General features: G+C 42.2%; 1 protein-coding gene and 1 pseudogene across 4 annotated transcripts in view; both read right to left on the minus strand.

Moving 5' to 3' along the window:
* Positions 1 to 14,693, minus strand: part of Trpc5 (transient receptor potential cation channel subfamily C member 5) — a 320,316-nt gene that overhangs the window by 64,282 nt on the left and 241,341 nt on the right. The gene's annotated exons all lie outside the window — the stretch shown is intronic.
* LOC101709227 (antizyme inhibitor 1 pseudogene) lies at positions 5,583 to 7,490 on the minus strand (annotated as a pseudogene).

The raw sequence follows: 14,693 nt of genomic DNA on the forward strand, positions 1-14,693 counted from the left end.
GTCACTGATGTAAACTAAACAAAGAAGATTTTGGAGTGTTCCACAATTCAGCACAGACCTATCATTGAAAAAGTATCTATTCAGTATCAACCTTGTGCCAGGGATTTTGCAAAATGTTGGGAATAATAATGGGGAATAAAACATGCTCCCAGTCCTTGAACAACACTCAAGTTTCTGGCTTTTAAGAAACTCCTATACTCCTTAAACTTTGTTTTGTTGGTTTTTTAATGGGTTTTTTTTGAAGTTCCCAAAGAGGAGAATTGGGCAAAGACTCTATCATTTGTAATAACTCCCACAAAAGTACAATATCACTTTTCATGAAAAAAAGTCATAAAGGGAAGCACTTCTACAATGGTGGAATAAGGACTTCTGAAAACCCACTTTCCCAAAATAGCAAGAAGACATTTTCAAAGACAAAATTTTTCAAAATCAAGTTTTCTACAACTGTACAAATTAACCAAAAGTTTACAACAATCAGAGGAACATTTCATCAAGTGAAATGGTTGAATATTGGTAAGAACAAGTTTTGTGATATTTTAACTTGCCTTATTTTCATATCCCTTTAACCCAGCTGCACGGTAACACTGGAACCCAAAAACCTTGGAATCACAGTAGCTGTAAAAAGCAGCAGCTTGGCATCCACTGGAGGATAACAGACTGGGTTTGGATCACCCTAAATAGAACTATCCCTACAGAACTGTCATTGTATGACTTGTCATATAACTCCTTAGAAAAGTCCCATTCACGGGGCTTGTCTTTATGCGATCTGACTCAGTACCAACAGTCATTTCCCCAGGGCATTTGTTGGAAAAAATAAGCAGCAGTTTAACATGAAGACTTCCTGAAGCAGGAGATAATAGTTGGAGGAATTAGGCTAAAGAAAAAAGCAATCTGAATCTAGTAACATATAAAAAGGATTATACCAATAACAAAGTAGAACCAATATCCTGGGAATATGAGGATAACAAAATCAATCAATATCATACATTGCATTACATTAACGAACGGAAGAAAATACACACACACACACACGATCATTTCAGTTGACACAGAAAAATCACTAGACAAAATCCAACAACTTTTTGTGATCAAAACATGTACAAAACTGTGAATAGAACTCTCTCAACTTGCTAGAAGTCATCTATGAAAATCCCGTGGTTAACAGTACATTTAATAGAGGGCCGGGAATTTAGCTCAGTGGTTCTGCCGCCTACCCTGAGAACGCAAGGACCTGAGTTCGATCCCTGGTACCAAAAAAATAAAAAAACTAAAAAAAAAAAAAAAACAACAAAAAACCAAAATAAAACAAAACAAAAAAACCCCAGTACATTTAATAGAGAGCTTCTGAAAGCAGGGATAAGATAATTAGAAATATGACAATTGTATCCAGTCTCACCACTTCTGGTCATTATCATAATAGAGATCCTAGGCAGTTCAGTGAGGTAAGAAAAAGAATGGGCATCTAATTTAGAAAAGAAAAGTAAAAACTATCACTATTCACTGATGACATGACCTTCTATTGAGAAAATCTGAAGGAATCAACAACAAAAACGAGGAGAGCTGTTAGATGAACAAGAGTGTAAGATACAAGATCAATATACAAAATCAATTGTATTCTATTAAACAATAATTATGTGAAGCAGCATTGTTTTTGAACAGAAACCCTGCAATAGGCCCCAACATATCAGACCAAAACAAAATAGAGTCACTCAATAATCAAAACAACACTTTAAGGAAGCAGATAAAACCCAAACATACCAGTTTTCCCCCAAACAGGAGATTACAATCTACCTGGGTAATAGAAGTTCCTTCTGCTTTAACCCTTGCCAAAATAGGAGCTCAAAGTAACCTGATGTAAACCAATTAGCTTTTCCCCCATTGTTTTGTTTCTTTGTCGTCACCTTATGAAACTCACTGTTTTGCTATTATCTAGTGGCAGTTCTCATTCCATTTGGTAGAATGGAAGCTGCTCAGATTCACAAATCATGAATAAAGGCCAATTAAATTTGTTGTGATTTTTATCTTTTTTGCTATGCTTGATGTCATATGGGAGGCCCATGACAAAGGCAGTAAAATAATGTACCAAGAGTAGAATAAATGCAGAAGGAAATTGACTGATGTACACACTGTGAGAGACAGTGAGGCAGTCAGGAGAGAGGATGGCACTAGAACCTGGAGGAAATGCTTTCTTCTGGTAGGAGATGGGGGGTGGTGTCTGCCATGGGCTGTTGGCAGTTACATCTTTGGTTGTGAAGGGCAACTGATCACACCACACTTCTTTGTGTTCCTGGGAGAGTCCATGTGTTTGAGCTCTTGAAATGTTGGTTGTCAGGCATGCACCTGGGGCCCAAAGTATGGGAAACATTCTCATTGCCTTACTGTCCATAAAGAAAAATGTTTTTATTGTCCTATTGTCCACATGTTATCCCTTGACAAATCAGCAAAGTCAAATCATTGACTATGGGAAAAGTTTTCATCTTCTGGAGCTTCTTCTTGCTGGGCAGGGACAAAGAAAGTGGGGTTAGGATTTTGACATTGTTGATTGGTGGCCATGGGTCATGGGTAGTATATTGGGTGAGTCAGGAGTGGTTGTAAGGTGGAATTATAAGGTTGCCCTGCTAGTGAAAAGAAGCTGGAAGCCTTCTCAGGCCAACTCTTAAGTGGATTTGTTGGATCCTGGAAAAGATAAATTTTATGGGACAATTAAGTAGAAAGAGTCCTAATATGAGCAAGTGGAGTACCCCCATTAGGGGTTCAAGAAAGGGTAATAGCCAGGAAACCCATACACAAGTGTTTCCAGGACAGTTAGCTGTTGAGCCCTTATTTCTACAATTGGGATGCCTGATCTTCAAGGGTACTTACAGTTTAGTGTACAATTGCTTGCTTGGTTAGAATAGTAGCAACGTTGTTCTCTCAAGGTCATGCAGAGACCCCTCTGTGCTGCAGTGAGCATATCCAACCCTTGAACGGCCATGGCAACTAGGGCATCTACTGGCCTTGTAAAGCCTTAAGGGCTGCATAGATTTAGGCAATGCCCTCAGAAAGTTTAAGGGAGCAGATATGGTGGGCACTTGAGGCTCTTCCTAACCCCTCAGCTCCAGTTCCCACTCCCATAGCAATTCCTAAATCTACTAAGAGAGGGGTTAAGGTAATTGCCCCTTTTGACAAAATGAAGGTGGAAAGGGGAACTGGGAAAAGCTGGTTGTTGGGGGCAATTTGTGTATTGAGGACTAGGTAAAATAATGGTACAAACACTCCTTCAGTTAGAAGGGAGGCAAAAGAGAACTTGATTCCCACAAACAAAGTACATACCAGGGTAGTAGTGCAGGTAGCAAGTTCAAGATAGAAGAGGAGATGTTGAGTGTCAGTTGTGAGCATGCCAGTGGCTCCTCTGAAGAAATAGTGGATCCCAAGTCCCATTCCCAAGAGTAGTTGGAAAGAGGAGGATTGGGGCTGGACTATGTTTTGGTTTTGTTTTCAAGAAAGAGCTATTATTGAAAGAGAAACCAAGTGTCAGTGGTGGATAAAAAAGTGATGTATCAATAGTGGTTGATTAGAGTGGAGCTGATGGCTATCCAAAAGTTGAAATCAGGGACTTGGGAAGGAAGCGACCTTCCCTGGCAGAAGCTGAAATTTTCATTTTGTGTACTGGGAGAGTTGGTTGAGTTGGAAAAAGCAGAGACTTAGACTGGCTTAGTGAAACTGTCATTATTGAGAAAAGTGTAAGCCCTACACTTGTGGTCTAAAACATAGGTGAATTTACAGCAAGTGACATTGCCCATGGGCTTGGAGTATTTAGAGTAATCTATAATCTGCATACAGACTGGGGCTTGAGTTACAAGAGAGACTTCTGAAAATACTTAGCTGTCAGTATATATGCTATGGATAAGTTGTCAAAGTTTGGCAGCATAGGTTTGCATAGGAGAGCTGAAAAGAAAAACAAGGCCAGCAAGGTGAGGATTCCATTGAAAATGAGGGTGTAGAAAGGGATTAAGGAGGGTTCAATCTGAAGGGTCAATGAGATAGGCCTGGCTAGTCCAGTTAGAAGAAAGGGATAAAGATAGCTGGTAGTCTTGACCTAGAGATTGGTTAATAGATTGTTAGAGGGTGCAAGTTCTTTTGAATAGCTAGTAATAAGGAAAAGATTTGGGACTGGTAATTTGAAGGGCAATGACTAAAATGCCCAGGAGGAGCAGTGCCACCACAGGTTGAATTGGGGCAGACAACTGAGAAGAAAATAAGCCATATCAATAACACTCTGATAAGTCCCAACCCAAGAATGGGGACTCAGTGGTGTTGAGGCTGGCTGGGACTATCGAAGCTATATTCCAAAAAAGTCAAGACCTCTGGCCAGATGAAATTAGAAATGTCACCCTGGAGGAAGAGATTGAGAAGGAAGCAAAGTGAGATCAATGAAAGTTCCTAGAGAGTAAGTAACAAGTTCCTGAAGGATTTCAAGAAGTTGGGTGAGGTGTGAAATCAATAATGAAGTTGTGAGGGTGATGGTTAGGTGTCATTTGCTTCCCATTGGGAGAGAAAGAGAGAAGATCTGCTTCCCACTGGGGATCCAAGGGGATCTCAAGAAAATTGTTCTAGTGTATCTGATGGGTGAGAGTGGGTAAGTTTGATTCTGGATACGTGGATCCATGGGGAGAAGCCCTACAGTTTGACAGCTACAGGTGAAGTGAGAAGGAACTGATGAAGTGTGGTCCAGGCAGGCTGAAGAGGCTTTTTTGCCCTATGGGAGAACTTTGAGATAAACTCAGTCTCCTGGGCTGACTTTAGGAGGAGATCCTGAAAAGGGTGAATCAGAATTGGGGTAATTTGTTTCATTATAGAGATAGCCTTGACATTTTGGTCTAGGAGATGACATATTTTGTCAAATAGTAGGTTTCTGGGTCCAGTAAAAGATTAGTTTGGAGAAAAAGTCTGCTGTAGAGAATCTCAAAGAGGCTGAGGTGAGTTTCAGCTTTAGGGGCGATGCAGAGTGGGAGGAAAGCAATAGGAAGGTGAGCCAGGATTGTTGAGTTTCAAGGGAGAGTGTAGTATTTGTTTTAGAGCAAGAATGGCCCTTTCAACTTTTCCTGATTACTGTAGACACCAGCCTACATGAAAGAAAGATTTATCTTTTTTTTTCAAAAAAAATCTACACAAAATTTTATTGCAATCATACAAGGGTTACATGAGGTCGAGTACAACAAATACCATGGTGCAATTTTACATTAAACTACAGTTGTTCAAAGCACAAATTTACACACTCGGAATACACTAAACATATCTAAGGAAGCCACGCTAGTCTTCCACTGACATCTGGCGTATCTGAGTGGAAGGTGCTAACGTTACAAGACTTTTGGACACGAAGCCTCAGTATAAAAACTGTGTACTTGTATGTAAACGGTTGAGGGGAACCCAGGTCATGGGCTTCCATCTCCACTAAGTCATCCATTTTGTTGCATATTTTATTTTCAAAGCTTAAAGGGTAGGACAAACTGTTAGGTTTAATCTGGACACATTATCTAAATTTCCTGTCACCCCCAGTGAATTCTAGATGAAAGTTGATTTCGTCTGGTTCCACATAGCTATTGACTTCTGTTTCTGAGAGAATGGACAGAGTGAGATTGTTTGGATTGTTTCCACCCTGGAATGTAGACCAGACCAGTGCAGCCTGAGAGCTCAGATCTAAAGGGGCGCGGGGCCTGCTCAAGCCTCCGTGGGAAAGCCGTCGTCCTGGCTCAGCTGAAGGCATGAAGGCACAAAGAAGAAGTTCTTCATCATGGTGTCCGAGGTGACACCTGCATCCTGCATCTCATACCAGTCACTGAATGACATCGTGTAATACACAGCTGGCCTCGGAGCATCCTTGAACGCAGACGCTTCCTGCAGCGAGGCTGCGCCCATGTTGGCAAAGATCAGCCAGTCGCCCACATGCAGCTCGGGCAGCAGGCAACTCTCCACAACCCGATCCAGCTCATCACAGGACGGACCCCAAAGGCTGCTTGCAAACAGAGGCTCATCTTCCTTATATTCCTTGTGAACCTCTGGAATGGTATTCAAGTCCTCAGACAGTTTACTTGCAAAAGAACCATACACAACATCATTCATATAATACACAAAGGTGGGTTCATGGTTCATCGCTCCTGCCTTTTTCTACTCCAGAGGGGAATTTCTCATTTTTAACAAATTTCTTTGCAATGATATTAACTGCAAGTGTAAATGCAGAAGACACATAGTAGCTTCCAGGTTCTGAAATGATCTTTATCCCAGAGCCTTCAGGAAAGTAGACATCCAACAGAGGGCTGATAACATGATTGACTTCCTCCAGCTGAAATGCAGTTCCTGTGAAGCCTCCGCCAATGTCTAACATGCTCATTGTAAAGCCAAATTCTCCAGCCATGTTGAACACACACCGAGCATCGGAGAGAGCATGCACATATACTTGAGATTCTTTGCAAACACTTGAAATATGGAATTTCACCCCGATGATTTGGACATCAAGTTCCTTAGCACATTCCAAGAGATGCCTACAGTTCTTCAGTGTGGAGCCCAGCTTCATGCTGCCCTCACCTCAACTACCATCTTCTGTTGCAAGATGTAGTAAGACCTTGGCATTTGAGTGATTATGAGCAATTTTCTTCAATTCAATTTCATTGTCACATGTCATGATATTCACTCCAGTTTTTGCTGCATACTTTATCTGCGAAACTTGCTTGCAAGGACTTATGTAAATAATATTTTCTGGAGATACACCCAATTCTTGCACTAAAGCCATTTCATTCTTGCTGGAGCAAGCAAACCCCTTCCCCAGAGCCGCGAGGGTCTCCAGCATGGCCGGCGAGGGGTTGCACCTCACCACGTAGAATGGCCGGATCTGAGAGGCCTCGCTCTGCCGCTGGCTGTGCTTCTTCACGATCTTCCCCAGGTCGCCCACAAAGAATGCACTCCCCCCCTGTCAGGGTATGTTCATTAACATAGTTATCAATAACATTTCCAAGGTTTGTTCCTTCATCCAACAGGCCAACGGAGTAGTTTGCATAGTCAATGAATCCTTTCATCTCAGCCGTATTCCACAAAGTTGAAAGTCATAAACCAGGAAAAACAAGCGATGGGCCACCAAGCCTACTTCTGGGTCCTTAGAATATGCAACAAAATGGACAAGTTAGGAGATGGAACCCCCTATCATCAGCTGGGCTCCCAAGGGGGCTCGGCGTTGAAGTTGAACTGCTCCCTATACAGCACTTCTCCTAGGCCTTCTGGGTAGTTGTACACTTGGTCAGAAAGTTTGCCGTGAGATAACGGCCCAAAGAGTCGGGTAAAGCGTCTTCTCTTTTTCGGCGGAATTTTTAAAGAGGGATGTGGTTACCTTGAGCAGAAATACCCAAGGCGGCCTGGGCCATAGGCTGCGGGGACGGCGTGAGAGAGCGGGCACCGACACCAGCTGAGCGGCAGTGGCGGTGGCAGCGGCCGGAGAGAAATGGGGTGGCGCAGGCAGGAGGGAGAGGAGCGCCGGCGGGCAGGAGAGGATTCGGCCTTGTCCAAGAAAGATTTATCTTGAGAGCTTCACTAACTACTTGTGTGATATTAGAAATGAAGGTAGGCCTGTTGTCAAATTACAGGGAGCAGGGAAGGCTGAAATGGGGGATTATGTGTCCTAAGAGTAATGAAGTAACTTCAAACACTTGTTCAATCCTGGCAGGGTAGTCTTTGATCTATCTGGTTGAAGATACCTGGCAAGACTAATAGGTACTTGAGTCCTTTATGTGGGGACACAGGGTAAAATCAATTTGGTAGTCCTCCCCTAGTAGTTCTCCTCTGTGATGAATGGGCCTCAAGAGAAGGGAAAGCCTTAAGCCCACTCAGAATTGGTTTGGTTGCAGACAAGACAGGCCCTCTAAATAGATGGTAAGGTTTGGGAGATTTTTTTTCCTGTGAACAGTGATCTCATGAGGGAGTGGAGAGTCTTGGCACTGAAGTGGGTGGCCTGATGTAGGTGGGTGAGGACTTTCCCTTTAATGCAATTGAGGAGAAGGAGCTTACTGTCTGGCTATAGAGCCAGGACTCAGCAGTACGAGTGAATGCCTGTTGAAATTAGCGGGAGCTGTATTAAGGATTAGTGAAGGAGATGTTGGGAATGACTGTGGCCTGAAGTAGACTACAAGCTACTAGTCAGGCTTGTTAGTCAGCTGGATTATTGCCCCTGCACTTGCCAGATAAGTCTTTTTGGTTAGCCTGACAATGAATTATAGCAACTTTGTGATGGGAGCCAGATAGCCTCTAGTAGTGCCAAGATCTTGGAAATATGATGAGGATGTTGTGGAAAGTAAGGAGGCTTCTTTCCTTCCAAATGGCCACATCAGCTGAGGTGACATGGAAGCAAAAGCTGAGCCAGTGTAGATGTTGAGTTTGAAGCCTGTGCCTAATTGAAGAGCCCTAAAGGGGGCTATGCGTTCAGTCTTTTGATCTGAGGTGGTGATTCCAAGGAGGGGCCAGGATTCAATGACCTTAGAGAGCCTGACAGTGGCATAGCCAGAAATTTAGCAGCCATCTATCAGTAAGCTGCAGCTGTAAATAGACCAAGTAGCCTCAGGGTAGAGTAGAGTGCCCTGTAGGTCTGGCCTAGCACTGCAGGAGAAGTTCACAGTCTCATGCAGGAGTGTTAGGGGAAAGTTTTGAGTATTGGGATCAGACAGGAAGGTGGCTGGGTTTAAGAGCTGGCAGGATTTGATAGTCAATTCAGGGGTTTCCAGGGGAAGTTTCTGGTATGTACTTATTCTGTTATCAGAGATCCAGTGGAAAGCCTATGAGTTTACAGTATCTAAGGCCTGATGAAGTTAGGGCCTGTCCAAGGGTCAATGTGTTTGCCTCAGGAGAGAAACAGTTTCAGGGCCCTGAAGAACATGGGTCATCCCTTAGCTATTGTGTCCAGGGATTTAGAGAGGTATGCCACCAGGCATTTGGAGGGTCCCATAAATTGAGTTAGGACCCCTAATGCTAAACTCCTTTATTATGAACAAAGAGGGAAAAGGGTTTGGTGGGGTTGGGAATGGCTAGTGCTGAGGCAATAGTAAGTGACTCTTTAAGAAATTGGAAGGATTGTTTCATTTCAGAGCTCCAGTGTAAAGGTATGTCCTCGGGCCCCTTTAAGACTTCATGGAGAGCTTTGGCTATTAGACCAGACAGGGGATCCAGATTGAACAGAATCTGTCAATCCCAAGTGAATTCTAAAGCTGTCGTTTGGAGGCTGGAGCATTTATATGAACAATTAGAGTTTTGCAGCACTTACAAAGGCTTTGGTTGCTCAGGGGAATGTTGAGGCCTAGAGATTGCACTTGTAAGGATACCTGTGCCCTTTAGGGGCTGATTTTGTAGCTACATGTGGCCAAAAGTGAGAACTTTGATGTATTCTGGTACGATTTAACTTTATCAGGGCCACAGATTAGAAGATCATCTACATACTAAAGGAGATTGCTCCCAGAAGGTATAGTGAGGGAGGCCAGATCCTTGGCTAATGCTTAACCAAAGAGGTACAGGTGATCTCAGAAACATCAGGGCAAGACTGTCCAGGTGAGTTGTTGGGTGATCTGAGTGTTGGCATCCTACCACTTGAAAGTGAAAAGGAATTGGGATCTGGGGGGGGAGGGGTAAAGGTGAATGCAAATTAAGGTATCCTTGATATCCAGCACTGTGAACCAGAAGGCCTTTGGGAACACCTGAACAAGATGTGTACAGGGGTTGGGAACTATAGGATGGATGGTGAACATTGCCTCATTAATGGCACTTAGGTACTGTACCAATCTGTAGGAACTGTTAGCCTTTCTTACTGCCACTATGGGGGTGTTAAAGGGGTGTTACAGGGGAGTAGGAGTCTGGTCCCCAGGAAGTAAGGGAGGTTAGTCCTTTAAGAGCTTCAGGCTTGACTGGTTACTGGGGACCTTGGGGAAAAGAATGTATGTCTTTGAGAGTAACGTTGACAGGCTGGGCTGTCTGGAACTGTCCTGGAAGGGAGGAATTGAATCTTCAATGTAGGGATTTATGTGAGAGGAAGCTTCAGGGTGAATAGGAGAAGGCCTTAAATAAGCTAGAAGGGGTATAGGGTGGAGATCAAAAGTAATTTTAATTGGACCATAATGTCTCATCCCAGTAGAGGAATAAGACATCTGAGCAAAATGAAGGAGTGTGAGAAGGGGTATCCGTGTAGCAAGTAGACCAGGAGGGGGCACACCAGAGTTTTGTTTATCACTTGCCAAATCTTTAACTTTAAGGAGGATCAGGGACCAGAAGGCCTGGCCCAAGAAGGAAGGCAGAGAACGTAGCTTCCATATCAGTTAGGAATGTTATCCTGCTCCCTGCCATGTCAAGGGTAACCATAGGCTCTTCATGAGTGATGGGAAAAGGAGGAGATTGAAGAGCCATTCCCATCATCATTGTACATTATCCTTTTTCTCAAGAGGAAGAGCATAGAGAATGAGTCCCGATTTGGGGTTAGGGCTTCATGGAGCACATGTCTTTCCCTCAAGAGGGAGGAAGGGATATTCACACTTCAAGTGCCTTCCTGTTTGCAGCAGGAGCATGGTCCAGGTGAGGGTTTATGTCCTGGTGGCTTGGGACACTGTTTGCCTCCCATGTCCCACCTTTCCATGTTGGAAACAGAAAGTAGGCAGGACATGGCCTATGGTGGCAGTCACATATTTTGGCCTAGGCTTTGTCTCCCTCTTCCTCATCATTGATGCCACCTTTGAGTAATTGAAAACCTTGAAGTATCTAAAAATGTGGAGAAAAGGAATTCTCAGTAGAGCCTTGGGTGACCACTCTGGGCTTCTTGTAATTGATGCGCCAGACTATAGCCTTTTTTGGGCCCTCTAAGAAGAAGTTCCACCACTATCATTCCTGGATTCTTCACCTTGGTGTTACCCATTGGAATCACCACTGGAGACTGACTCTGACCCTGAATACTACAACAAGATTTTATGTGTGGGTTTCATCAGCTCAAGCCCTGGCCCAGACCATATGCAACTCTTCTTAAGTGGAAAGGACAATACAAATGTCCTGCCAGGTGAGGTAAAAAGCCATGGGTAAGCCTTGCAATTCTCACATGAAAGTGGTTGGTCCTGGCTGAAGGAGCCTAGTTTAGAATGAAATTGAGGAAGGTTCAACATGGGGAAGGGGACATAGACTCAGATGGTGTCCTGTTCTCCCTTGGTGACCTCCAGGAGGGGCATCATGTGGGCCAACAGAGAGGGTTTGACATGTGGGTCCTGGTAGGAGGTACTCTCGCAGGAGTGGTGGAGGGGGAAATCATTCGGATAAAGTGAAGGCAGTGATGGTGTGAAGGGAGCAGAAAAGGCAGGGGAGGAAAGAGCATCATCAGACAGAGGAGAGGGAGAAGATGGCACACTTGGCAGTGAACTTGGTGGTGGAGGTCGGGGCCTACTGCTGAAGGAGAAGTCACTGAGAATGACCTCCAGAGGGGGTTGCTGGAAGACTCTTAGGAAAGCCCTCTCAAAGGTTAGTAACCTGGGACAGGGCCATAAAGACCTGGATATATGGAATTTCAGAGTCCTTGCCTTGATTGTAGCAGAAGAGATGCACTTGACAGATACCATTATAATTGAGAGATCCATTAACTGGCCATATCTCTTGGTCTGAAAGCTTATGTCATAGCCAGGCCACGTTGCAGAAAAATATTAGATGTTTCTTTTTAACAGTTTGAGGGCTGAATTTATTTTTTATTTTTTTTATTCTTAAGTTCTTTTATTGGTACATTTTAGGTATACAATACGTTTACATTTATCATTAGGTGTTTGTACCTGTACATGATGTATCTTGGTTCTTATTTTTTCCCCATTACCTGTGCACCCTTGACTGCCTCCACCCTTCTGTATTTACATAGACATCATTTCCATTTTTTTCTTTTCTCATAATTTTTCCTTTCCACCTTTCCTTTCCCCTTCCCCTCCCTTCACCCCTAACTCTTTGAACATTTTTCCTATTTCAAATTATCAATTATTCATTTTAATCATTTTAACCCTTATTTACACTTTCAATTTCTCACAGTAAAGAAACTATTCAGTATTTACACGTGTGTCCTATTTATTTCACTTAAGAGTATGGCTTCAATATGCATCCATTTAGGTACAAATGACTCTAGCTTCTCATTCTTTATGGCTGAGTAGTACTCCATTTTATTTAAAAAACACATCTTCTTTATCCAGTTTCCAGTTGATGGGTACTTGGGCTGCTTCCAAGGCTTTAGCTATTACAAACTGTGCCACTATAAACATGGGTGCTTATATATCTCTGTGGTATGATTCTTTTAATTCTTTGGGGAAGATACCCAGCAGGGGAATAGATGGGTCAAATGGGGCCTTTAGTCCTAGTTCTTTGAGGCATCTCCATACTGATTTCCACAGGGGTTGCACCAGCCTGCACTCTCACCAGCAATGGAGAAGGGTTCCTTTCTCTCCACACCCCCACCAGCATTTGTTATTGGTTGACTTCTTGATAGCAGCCATTCTTCCTTGGGTGAGGTGGAATCTCAGTGTTGTTTTCATCTGGATCTCTCAAATGACCAGTGATGTTGAACATTTTTTCATATGTTTCTTGGCTGCTTTTACTTCTTTGACTGAGAAATGTCTGCTCATTTCAGATGCCCATTTTTGAACTGGGTCTTTTGAATTTGCGGTTCTGATTTTTTTCAATTCTTTATATATTCTAGATAGTAGTCCTTTGTGTGAGGTACAGCTGCTAAAATTTATTTTCCGGCAGTGTAGGTTGTCTGTTAGCTCTGTTGGTGGTTTCTTTTGCAGTGCGGAAGATTTTTAATAAGATGAGATCCCAGTTGTTGATTCTTTGTGCAAGTTACCGAACTACTGAGGTTTTGTTCATAAAGTCTTTTCCTATGCCAATATCTTCAAGAGTTCCACCTAACTTATCTTCCAGCAAGTGTGGTGTTTCTGTTTTAATATTTAGATCTTTAATCCACTTTGATCTTAGTTTAGTTCATGGTGATAGGTATGAGTATAGTTTTAATCTGTGGCAGGTTGAAATCCGTTTTTTCCAACATCATTTATTAAATAGGCTATCTTTCCTCCAATCATGGTGGTTGGCTCCTTTGTCAAAGATGACGTGGCTGAGTACCTCTGGAGTTGCTTCTGCATCTTCTAATGTATTCCATTGATCCTCAGGTCTGCTCTTTTGCCAGTACCATGCTGTTTTTATCACAGTAGCTTTGTAGTATAGTTTCAAACTGGGGATTGTAATACCCCCTGCCATTTCTCTGTTGCTTAGAATTGCTTTTGCTATTCTAGGTCTCTTCTGGTTCCAAATGAATTTTTTGATTTTTTTTCTAGTTCTGTGAAGTATATTGTTGAAATTTCAATTGGCATTGCATTGAATCCATATAGTAGTTTTGGAAGTATGGCCATTTTCACTATATTGGTTCTTCCTACCCAGGAGCAAGGGATGTCCTTCCATTTTCTTGTATCCTCTTCAATGCCTTTTTTCAGACAGCTGTAGTTTTCAGTGCAGAGGTCTTTTGCTTCCTTTGTTAGGTTGATTCCTAGATATTTCATTTTTTTTGATGCTACTGTAAAAGGAATTGTTTCCCTAATTTCTCTCTCAGTGAGTCTGTTATTTCTGTATAAAGGGCTATTGTTTTTTGAGTGTTGACCTTGTATCCAGCTACTCTACTGAATTGGTCAATTAAGTCTAGAAGTCTTTTGGCAGAGTTTTTTGGGTCTTCTATGTAAAGTATCATATTATCAATAAATAATGACAGTTTAACGTCTTCCTTTCCTATCTTTAGTCATTTTATTTCTTTCTCTTTTCTAATTGCTGTGACTAATGAAGTGTGCTGCTGGGATTTCAACTGGGATTGCATTGAATCTATATAGCAATTTTGGAAGTATAGCCATTTTCACTATGTTGATCCTTCCTACCCTGGAGCAAGGGATGTCTTTCCATTTTCTGATATCCCCTTCAATATCTTTTTTCAAAGTGCTGTAGTTTTCAGAGAAGAGGTGTTTGATTTCTTTTGTTAGGTTGATTCCTAGGTATTTCAGTTTTTTGGATGCTATTGTGGAAGGAATTGTTTGCCCTATTTCTCTCTCAGTAAGTCTGTTGTTCGTGTAGAGGAAAGCTATTGATTTTTGTGTGTTGACCTTGTATCCAGCTACTTTACTGAATTTGTTTATTAACTCTAGAAGACTTTTGGTGGAGTTCTTGGGGTCTTCTATATAGAGTATCATGTCATCTGCAAATAATGACAATTTGACTTCTTCATTTCCTATCTTTATTCCTTTTATTTCTTTCTCTTGTCTAATTGCCATGGCTAATGTTTCCAAAACTATATTGAACAGGAGTGGTGATAGTGGAATCCTTTGTCGTGTTCCTGATTTTAGTGTGAAGGATTTCAGTTTTTGACCATTTAGTATGATTGGCTGTTGGTTTTTCATAGATGGCTTTTATCAGATTCAGGTAGAGACTGTCTATTCGGATTTTTTGTAGGATTTTTATCATAAATGCATGTTGGATTTTGTCAAATGCTTTTTCTGCATCTATTGATATGATCATATGATTTTTGTCCCTGGCTCTATTGTTATAGTGTATTACATTGATTGATTTGAGTATGTTGAACCATCCCTGCATCCCTGGGATGAATCCCACTTGGTCAGGGTATATGATTTTCCTCATGACCT

Source organism: Heterocephalus glaber, unplaced genomic scaffold (assembly GCF_053883595.1).
Source record: "Heterocephalus glaber isolate CG9 unplaced genomic scaffold, H.glaber_assembly_v1.0 deba00001613, whole genome shotgun sequence".
Classification (NCBI taxonomy): Eukaryota; Metazoa; Chordata; class Mammalia; order Rodentia; family Bathyergidae; genus Heterocephalus; species Heterocephalus glaber.